Source organism: Podarcis gaigeae (assembly GCF_964106915.1).
Source record: "Podarcis gaigeae genome assembly, chromosome: 12".
Taxonomy (NCBI): domain Eukaryota; kingdom Metazoa; phylum Chordata; class Lepidosauria; order Squamata; family Lacertidae; genus Podarcis; species Podarcis gaigeae.
The window spans coordinates 5,675,573-5,685,371 of NC_139688.1; the positions used below are offsets into that span (position 1 = coordinate 5,675,573).

At 44.4% G+C, this 9,799-nt stretch overlaps 1 protein-coding gene across 4 annotated transcripts in view; it reads left to right on the forward strand.

The window, feature by feature from the left end:
- MYL3 (myosin light chain 3) overlaps positions 1–9,167 on the forward strand; it is a 34,818-nt gene extending 25,651 nt beyond the window's left edge. For 2 of the 4 annotated variants that reach the window (XM_083704376.1, XM_083704375.1), the window contains exon 7: positions 7,240–9,167. The gene's annotated coding sequence lies outside the window, so the exon portion shown is untranslated. The remainder of the gene's footprint in view (positions 1–7,239) is intronic. The other 2 variants (XR_014556506.1, XR_014556507.1) reach the window with 2 other exon arrangements.
- Positions 9,168–9,799: the final 632 nt, after the last annotated feature.

Genomic DNA, 9,799 nt, shown 5'->3' on the forward strand with positions numbered 1-9,799 from the left:
ATTTCAATGAAGGGCCCTTGTGGATTATCCAAAATGAAGGGCTTTATTTGACAAGTTGGAATGGGTGCAGAGGAAGAAGACCAAGACCATCAAAGGTCTGGAAACCAAAACTTTTGAGGAACGGTTGAGCGAGATGGATATGGGTAGCCTGGAGAAGAGGAGATATGATGGCCATCTTCCAATATCTGGAAGGGCTGTCCATGGAAGATGGAGCAAGCTTGTTTTCTGCTGCTCCTGAGGGTAGGAACCAAACCAATTGATTCAAATGACAAGAATAAAGTGGTTTGGGTTTCAAGTACACATTAGGAGGAACTTCCTGACAGTAAGAACAGTTCAACAGCAGAACAGATTTCTTTGGAACTTGGTGGACTCTCCTTCCTTGGAGATTTTTCAACAGAGGTTGGATGATGATGATGACGACGATAACAACAACAATAATAATTTAATATTTATTATTTATACCCCTCCCATCTGGCTGGGTTTCCCCAGCCACTCTGGGCAGCTTCCAACAAAATATTAAAATACAATAGTCTGTTAAACATTAAAAGTTTCCCTAGACAGGACTGCCTTCAGATGTCTTCTAAAAGTCTGGTAGTTGTGGTTCTCTTTGACATCTGGTGGGAGGGTGTTCCACAGGGCAGGCGCCACTACCAAGAAGGCCCTCTGCCTGGTTCCCTGTAACTTGGCTTCTCGCAGGGAGGGAACCGCCAGAAGGCCCTCGGCACTGGAACTGAACGATGGGGGTGGAGACGCTCCTTCAGATCTACCGGACCGAGGCCATTTATGGCTTTAAAGGTCAACACCAACACTTTCAATTGTGCTCGGAAACATACTGGGAGCCAATGTAGGTCTTTCAGGACCGGTGTTATATGGTCTCGGCGGCCGCTCCCAGTCACCAGTCTAGCTGCCGCATTCTGGATTAATTGCAGTTTCTGGGTTACCTTCAAAGGTAGCCCCACATAGAGTACATTGCAGTAGACCAAGCATGAGATAACTAAAGCATGCACCACTCTGGCAAGACAGCTCGCGGGCAGGTAGGGTCTCATCCTGCATACCAGATGGAGCTGGTAGACAGCTGCCCTGGACACACAACTGACCTGCGCCTCCATGGACAGCTGTGAGTCCAAAATGACTCCCAGGCTGCACACCTGGTCCTTCAGGGGCACAGTTACCCCATTCGGGACCAGGGAGTCCTCCACATAATTTGTCACGGATTCTTGAGCTGTGATGCCTGCACTGCTGGGGGTTGGACTAGATGACCCTGTACCCCTCAAAGTGTTGCCGTTCTCAGAGTGGTTTAACTATCAATCCCTGTTCCTAGGGAACTCTGGGAATTGTGGCTTTGGGCAGAGAATTGTTGTTGTTGTTGCTTAGTCGTGTCCGCCTCTTCGTGACTCCCTGGACCAGAGCACGCCAGGCACTCCTGTCTTCCACTGCCTCCCACAGTTTGGTCAAACTCATGCTGGTAGCTTCGAGAACACTGTCCAACCATCTCTTCCTCCATCGTCCCGTTCTTCTTGTGCCCTCCATCTTTTCCAACTTCAGGGTCTTTTCCAGGGAGTCTTCTCTTCTCATGAGGTGGCCAAAGTACTGGAGCCTCAGCTTCAGGATCCGTCCTTCCAGTGAGCACTCAGGGCTGATTTCCTTCAGAATGGAGAGGTTTGATCTTCTTGCAGTCCATGGGACTCTCAAGAGTCTCCTCCAGCACCATAATTCAAAAGCATCCATTCTTCAGCGATCAGTCTTCTTTATGGTCCAGCTCTCACTTCCATACATCATTACTGGGAAAACAATAGCTTGAACTATACGGACCTTTGTTGGCAAGGTGATGTCTCTGCTTTTTAAGATGCTGTCTAGGTTTGTCACTGTGGGCAGGGAATAGGGACCTCCAAACAACTCTCAGCACCCTGAACAAACTACAGCTCCCAGGATTCTTTGGGGCAAATGAAAGCTGTTTAAAGTGGTAACCTAGAGCCTTAAATGTATAACGCAGCCCATTTTGCCATTGCAAAGGAGCTCCAATCAGCTCTTCCACAGTCACTGAGTCTATATTTCTTCCTGGAAGAAAAACACACACAGAACAACAACAGAAACATCTGATTTCTCAGAACCTCTGCTGATATCTTTTAGGCTCTTTGGGGGGTGGGTGACCTAGGATGCAACCACAACTTTGTGGGCAAAAGGGAAAGAAACAATCTGTGTGTCTTAGATAAATTAGAAAACAATCCAAACTCTGTACTATCAGTTCCTGTTTTCCTGCTGCTCTGGTTTATTTATCTGTCATTGCCTCCTGATCTTGTTTGCTCAGGGAGATTTGAAATTATCCCAGCTTGTGGGGCCGAAGTCCTTTAAAACATGGGCTTTCATCCAGTCAGCAAAACCCCAGGGAGAGAGCAAACCAGAGGAGAAGATAAAGTCAGGATGCTGAGTTCGAGTGAATGGCCAGGAGAAAGGGGACAGGGGACAGTTTTCCTCCCTCTCTCCTAACGCTGGAACTCAAGGGCATGCAACACAGCTGAGAGTTGGAAGATTTGGGACAGATAAACGATGGACTTATTCACGTTCCACAGAGTTAAGCTGTGGAACTCCCTCAGGAGTCAGGGACGGCTGCCAACGTGGGTGGCTTTAAAAGAGGACAGGGCAAATTTGTGGAAGAGGAGAGAAGGGCCACCGATGACTTGTAGCCAGGAGAGCTATGCTGAGCCAGGAAATCCTTCTGAATACAGTGGTACCTCGGGTAAAGAACTTAATTCGTTCTGGAGGTCCGTTCTTAACCTGAAACTTTTCTTAACCTGAGGTACCACTTTAGCTAATGGGGCCACTGTGCCGCCAGAGCATGATTTCTGTTCTCTTTTAATAATCTTTTTATTAGATTTTCCACAATGATAACACAAACCACAAAGCAAAATGATACACAAAAACAGAAAAAGTGAACAATAAACAGATAAACAATAACAACAAACTTAATTCTTCACAAATCCAACCTTTTAAACATCAAATCCCTCCCTTCTGAGTTTCCTTGTTATTAAAAGCAGCAGCTTTCCAATATCATTATCAAACTAAAACAATTTCCAATTATAGTCCATCTTATTCACTTTTCTTAACATTCTAAATCCCATTTATTTAATTATAACTTAGTTTAATCCTAGGCCTATTTGTTTCTTTCAAGTAATTTCTAATTTTTTATATTACAATATTTATTCAAATACTCCTTAAATTTCCTCCAGTCCTCTTGAAACTCCTCTTCTTTCTGGTCGCGGATTCTTCCAGTCAGCTAGCTCTGAAAAGTGCATCATCTTCATCTGCTAGTTTTCCACTGTTGGTAGTTCTTGTGTTTTCCAATTTTTAGCAAGTAATATTTGGGTGGCCGTTGTTAAGAACCTTGCTTCAGGATGAGAACAGAAATTGTGCTCCGGCAGCGCAGCAGCAGCGGGAGGCCCCATTAGCTAAAGTGGTGCTTCAGGTTAAGAGCAGTTTCAGGTTAAGAACGGACCTCCGTAACGAATTACGGTAAGTACTTAACCCGAGGTACCACTGTACTAGGGTAATGCATGCAGAAGAATATACAAAATGCATTGCCAATTGGGGCAATTTGCTGGCAAGATGTGTACTCTGGACAAAATGGCATACGAGAATGTGTGTATAAGGAGAAAATTGCTGATGCTGAATTGAAAATTACTCAAAAGGCCTTTTTAAAAAAATCAGAAACTGATGTGGAAATTTGGACTGAACCTAAGGCTGGAAAAATAAGGAGCAGAAAGAAAACAAAAATGTTTTCTCTCGTCCTTCCTTCTTTTCCTTTCATCACAGCAAATCACTGTGTTATTCTGATCTTCCTTTTGGAAGTATGTGATAGAGAGCAGAAAAAAAATGTTTGGTCTGCTTTCCACAGTGGACCAATCAGATTTGAGGCTCAAGTCCCTGTTAGATGCACATTTCTGTGGATTTGCTGAAGCAGCACAGGATTTAATGAAGCAGTTGATAGTGTGCAAAAGATGAACACAGAAAATATATATTTTGTGTTAAAATATAATGGAAAGGGTATGTTTTCTAGATGAAAGAGTTGAAAAGCACCAAAGGATTCTTATTTTACATTTTTAGTTTACATTGCAAATGAGCACATTTTAAATGTGCGCACAACTTTTGCGTGCGTACATCTTTTTTAAAAAAAGTTCACAGAATCTGCACGCAAAGGAACAGATCTGCAACTGAGTTCCAGTGAAATGAGACAGGACAGAACTGGCTACTCTGTCCATCTCTAATATATATGGACTCCACAGAGTAGACCACAGCAAGTAATTTGAGAAGGAACCTGCTAGATCCCTGTCCCCTCTCTGGGGATCTTTACAGTCGATCCCTCCTTGTGAGTTGAGTCGCTCAGACAGACACACTTATGGTGTACTTTGGTTCTCAAACTTAGTTCATTCTGGAAGTCCGTTCCAAAACCAAAGCATTTCAAAACCAAGGTGCACTTTCCCATAGAAATTAATGCAAAAGGGATTAATCTGTTCCAGATTTTTTAAATCAACCCCTAAAACAGCAATTTACTATAAAATAAATAAGACAGAAGATGATAAAAATAAAATAAAAAATTCTCAGCTGCACTGATGATAGTCCTTTTTTGGATGGGGGGCTTTTATCCATTTCCGCAGTCACACAATCAATCAATCAATCAATCAATCAGTAGCTGAACTGGGTACCGCACAGTCACAAAAGCAAATTAACCGAAAAAGCCTCAAAAACAAAAACGCAAAACAAATAGCAAAAACAAAAGTGTGAAATACAGTGATACTTTTGTTCTTGAACTTAATCCATTCTGGAAGTCCGTTTGACTTCCAAAATGTTCGAAAACCAAGGCAGGGCTTCTGATTGGTGCAGGTCTCCTGGAAACAATAGCTGACAGCCACATTGGACGTTTGGGTTCCGAAAAACGTTCGCAAACCGGAACACTTACTTCTGGGTTTTAGGCATTTGGGAACCAAGGCATTTGAGAACCAAGGTACCACTGTATTAAGGAAAATATGGGGGACTTCCTGATGTGGGCGGTTCCTCAATTATTATTTTTTTAAAAAAATGTTGCTTTGGGGAATAATTATTATTATTATTATTATTATTATTATTATTATTATTATTATTTATACCCTGCCCATCTGGCTGGGCTTCTAACAAAAGATTAAAAATATATTAAACCACCAGTCATTAAAAACTTCCCTGAACAGGGCTGCTTTCAGATGTCTTCTAAAAGTCTGGTAGTTATTCTTCTCTTTGACATCTGGTGGGAGGGCTTTCCCCAGGGCAGGTGCCACCACTGAGAAGGCCCTCTGCCTGGTTCCCTGTAACTTGGCTTCTTGCAGTGAGGGAACCGCCAGAAGGCCCTTGGAGCTAGACCTCAGTGTCTGGGCAGAACGATGGGGGTGGAGACGCTCCTTCAGGTATACTGGACCGATGCCATTTAGGGCTTTCAAGGTCAGCACCAACACTTTGAATTGTGCTCGGAAACGTACTGGGAGCCAATGTACTGTAGATCTTTCAAGACCAGTGTTATGTGGTCTCGGCGGCTGCTCCCAGTCACCAGTCTAGCTGCCGCATTCTGGATTAATTGCAGTTTCCAGGTCACCTTCAAAGGTAGCCCCACGTAGAGCACATTGCAGTAGTCCAAGCAGGAGACAACTAGAGCATGCACCACTCTGGTGAGATAGTCTGCTGGCAGGGAAGGTCTCATCCTGCGTACCAGATGGAGCTGGTGAACAGCTGCCCTGGACACAGAATTGACCTGCGCCTCCATGGACAGCTGTGAGTCCAAAATGGGAAGCTCACAAGCAGGGCATAAAGAAAACAGATTGCCAATCCCAGCAGCTGGTACTGAGAGACATACACTGCCCCTGAATATGGAAGCTATGCTAATTGGTAGCTGCTGTTAAAGATAAAGGGACCCCTGACCACTAGGTCCAGTTGTGACCGACTCTGGGGTTGCGGTGCTCATCTTGCTTTATTGGCCGAGGGAGCAGGCGTACAGCTTCCAGGTCATGTGGCCTGGCGAACCAGAGCAGCACACGGAAACGCCGTTTACCTTCCCGCAGGAGCGGTACCTATTTATCTACTTGCACTTTGACGTGCTTTCGAACTGCTAGATTGGCAGGAGCAGGGACCGAGCAACGCGAGCTCACCCGGCCTGTCTAAAACCACCTAAGCCCACATCTCGCCAGGCAGCAGCAAAACCCACCACGTGGAAACCTTTGCTCCTTCCTTATCCCAGAGCTTGTGAGTCACTCTCTGTCTCTTCCGATACCTTTTCCCATGTGGGATGTCGTTTAATTCTCAGCCCACACACAGAGCAGCCTCCTTTCCTGGCTCCTTTTCTTGCACAGGCTGCGAAATCTCGATAATCTGGAGCAATTTGTTACATCCGGCCGCGGCTTATTTTTTTGACCCCCGGGGGTCAAGTACTTGCCTGGCTTGCGGCCCGCTCTCGTCAGATAACTTACAGCTCCTATATAGGCACTTTTCCCAGATTCCTTCTTCTGCGACTTCTTGCCTTGAGTAAATCAGCGAAGTTGTAGCCAATGCTGCGCATTGCATCTATATCTATAGCTATAGCTATAGCTATAGCTATATCATCTATATCTATATCCCTCGGGGGTTTGATATCTTTTTCCCCGAATTTTTTTAATTGATTTTCCACATTTATAACAAATATAACATATGAAAAACACAAAGCAAAACATCTTACAATACTAAAAGAAAAAAACACAACAGAAAAAACAGTCATTACTTCCAAAATCCAAGTTAACTATCTATCTATCAAGTTATCTATCTATCTATCTATCTATCTATCTATCTATCTATCATCTATATATCTACCTACCTACCTACCTATCATCTACCCTATCTATCATCTATCTATCTATCTATCTATCTATCTATCTATCTATCATCTATATCTATCTATCTATCATCTATCTATCTATCTATCATCTATCTATCATCTATCTATCTATCTATCTATCTATCTATCTATCTATCTATCATCTATCATCTATCTATCTATCTATCATCTATCTATCATCTATCAATCATCTATCTATCATCTATCATCTATCTATCTCATCTATCAATTGATTGATCGATCCTCCCCCCCAATCTTGTTTTAATTTCTTTTATTTTTTTGAAAACTATCCCCAGGTGTTTCCAAACTGCAGTAACTAATGAATAAAACTTTGTTTCCAACTTTGTTTTTAGGCCACATCAACCGGAACTGGATACTGAGATTGGATTTCAACCGAACCTGTGGAATGAAATTAGTATTTCTAGTTGGAATCGATGCTCAGATTCCATCAACCGTCTTGTGTTTGTCTCTGTCCCTCTGGAATGGGCTCTTTTTCACTCTGTCTGGCCACTGGCCACCCTATTCCTCACATCCTCCGCCAGGTCGTTCCCTCTGCTTGGAACAGCCACCTCCACTTCCTTCTCCTGAATGAGCTCAACCCTCTCCACAGACCCACTTCCACTGGTTTCTCTTCATCCCCTTAATTCTTTGGGACAACTCCACCTTATCCCTGTCTTTATCCTGTAATAAAGACTACAGATCCCTGAGCTCGGATGCTGCGACTCATTGTTCTAGGCAAAGACCAATGTTGGCACTCGATTAGCTTGAAACTGTAGTCCTCTTCTACTACTAGTAGTAACAAAAATGTAATTTACTACTACTAGTAACATAATAGTAATTTACTACTAGTAGTAACACAATAATAATTTACTACTAGTAGTAACACAATCATGATTTACTACTACAGTATTAGAGATAGTCCTTGCAACTAAGCACTATTAAGCCTCTCTTACTGACATACAAAAACGCATTAATCTTTGGCTCCTGTATGTAGCTGTGCTAAAATGGTTATACCTAGCCAAGCTACCTCATGTTCCAGAGAAGTTAGCCATTTCAAAAAAAATGGTTATTGGGATGTATAATAACAATAATGACGATGATAATTTATTATTTGTACCCCACCCATCTGGCTGGGTTTCCCCAGCCACTATAGGCGGCTCCCAACAGATTAAAAACAGAATAAAATAATGCATCAAACATTAAAAGCTTCCCAGAACAGGGCTGCCTTCAGATGTCTTCTAAAAGTCTGGTAGTTGTTTTTCTCTTTGACATCTGGTGGGAGGGCGTTCCACAGGGTGGGTGCCACTACCAAGAAGGCCCTCTGCCTGGTTCTCTGTAACTTGGCTTCTTGCAGCGAGGGAACTGCCAGAGGGCCCTCGGAGCTGGATCTCAGTGTCCGGGCAGAACGATGGGGGTGAAGACGCTCCTGCAGGTATCCTGGACCGAGGCAGTTCAGGGCTTGAAAAGTCAGCACCAACACTTTGAATTGTGCTCGGAAACGTACTGGGAGCCAATGTAGGTCTTTCAAGACCGGTGTTATATGGTCTCGGCGGCCGCTCCCAGTCACCAGTCTAGCTGCCGCATTCTGGATTAGTTGTAGTTTCCGGGTCACCTTCAAAGGTAGCCCCACATAGAGCACACTGCAGTAGTCCAAGCGGGAGATAACCAGAGCATGCACCACTCTGGTGAGGCAGGCTGCGGGCAGGGAGGGTCTCATCCTGCGTACCAGATGGAGCTGATAAACACCTGCCCTGGACACAGAATTGACCTGCGCCTCCATGGACAGCTGCGAGTCCAAAATGACTCCCAGGCTGTGCACCTGGTCCTTCAGGGGTTCAGTACCCCATTCAGGACCAGGGAGTCCTCCACACCCCACCCACCTCCTGGCCCCCCAAAACAGTACTTCTGTCTTGTCAGGATTCAACCTCAACAAAGCCAAAGGAAGCTTGCCAGAAAGAAAAAGAGGACTCTGCTTTTATACTGAGTCACACCATTGTTCCACCTAACTTGGTGTTCTCCCCACTGAACATAAGCAGTGACTCTCCTGGACTTCAGTCAAGGGATTCCAGGGATCCACCGGAAGATGCCAACAAAGATCGAACCTCACACGTCCTGCAGGTAAAGAAGAAGACATCAAACAACACCTTCACACTTTCTCCTTGTCCGTCTGGGAACCTGGGAACAGAAGGAGAAAAGTCCCCTCCATCGAGCCATCTGTTGATGACTAACAGTTGTCCATTTTTGCTGCCTGGTACCTGGATAATAAATATTTGCATTGTCATTTATTTATTTGCTGGCTTGCTTGCTTAGGAGTATTTATACCCTGACTACTACTCAATTTTCTCTCTCTTTCTTTTGTCAAATTTTTTTTTTATTAAGTGTTACATTGCAAATTAAGGGACGCCGGTAGCTCTGTGGGTTAAACCACAGAGCCTAGGGCTTGCTGATCAGAAGGTTGGCGGTTCGAATCCCCGTGACGGGGTGAACTCCCGTTGCTCGGTCCCTGCTCCTGCCCACCTAGCAGTTCGAAAGCACGTCAAAGTGCAAGTAGTTAAATAGGTACCGCTCTGGCAGGAAGGTAAACGGCGTTTCCGTGCGCTGCTCTGGTTCACCATGCTGGCCACATGACCCGGAAGCTGTATGCCGGCTCCCTCGGCCAATAAAGTGAGATGAGTGCCACAACCCCAGAGTCGGCCACGACTGGACCTAATAGTCAGGGGTCCCTTTACCTTTACATTGCAAATTAAAATTCAAAGATCATCATTTAGGACAGGGGTCAGCAAACCTTTTCAGCAGGGGGCCAGTCCACTTTCCCTCAGACCTTGTGGGGGGCCGGACTATATTTTTTGGGGGGGAGGAATGAACGAATTCCTATGCCCCACAAATAACCCAGAGATGCATTTTAAATAAAAA